This window comes from Egretta garzetta, unplaced genomic scaffold (assembly GCF_000687185.1).
Source record: "Egretta garzetta isolate BGI_Z169 unplaced genomic scaffold, ASM68718v1 scaffold322, whole genome shotgun sequence".
Classification (NCBI taxonomy): Eukaryota; Metazoa; Chordata; class Aves; order Pelecaniformes; family Ardeidae; genus Egretta; species Egretta garzetta.
Window position 1 is genome coordinate 1,519,244 of NW_009259044.1, and position 406 is coordinate 1,519,649.

Consider the following 406-nt stretch of genomic DNA (forward strand, 5'->3'; position numbering starts at 1 on the left):
CCAGGAGTCAACACCTGGATTCTACCTTCTATTTTGACAACTGTGCGTTCATTTTAATCTCTGTACCTCAATTTTACTGTTTGTAGTAACGAACCGCAGGCTGCTCGCCTAGGTTTTCCAAAAGCCTCTTTTCGCAATGACGTTCACTGCAGTACATGGCTGAAGAATGCTATAAAAATGTCACTTTTGGACTTACTTTCCCTCGTAAACTTTCTTCCTCTGCCACCCGAGTTTAAAGAAACTGGTGTTAGCTCTATGGTTTGTCATTCTGGGCCTTCTAAATGGAGACTTCGAAAGCTGTGCTCGGAGTTTTTTTGGGGCTGGCACTTGCCGAAGGCTGAGCCTTGCCGGCGGAGGGCGAGGGCTGCCCCCTCAGCCTGCGGCCACCTCACGGAGAGCTTGCAGC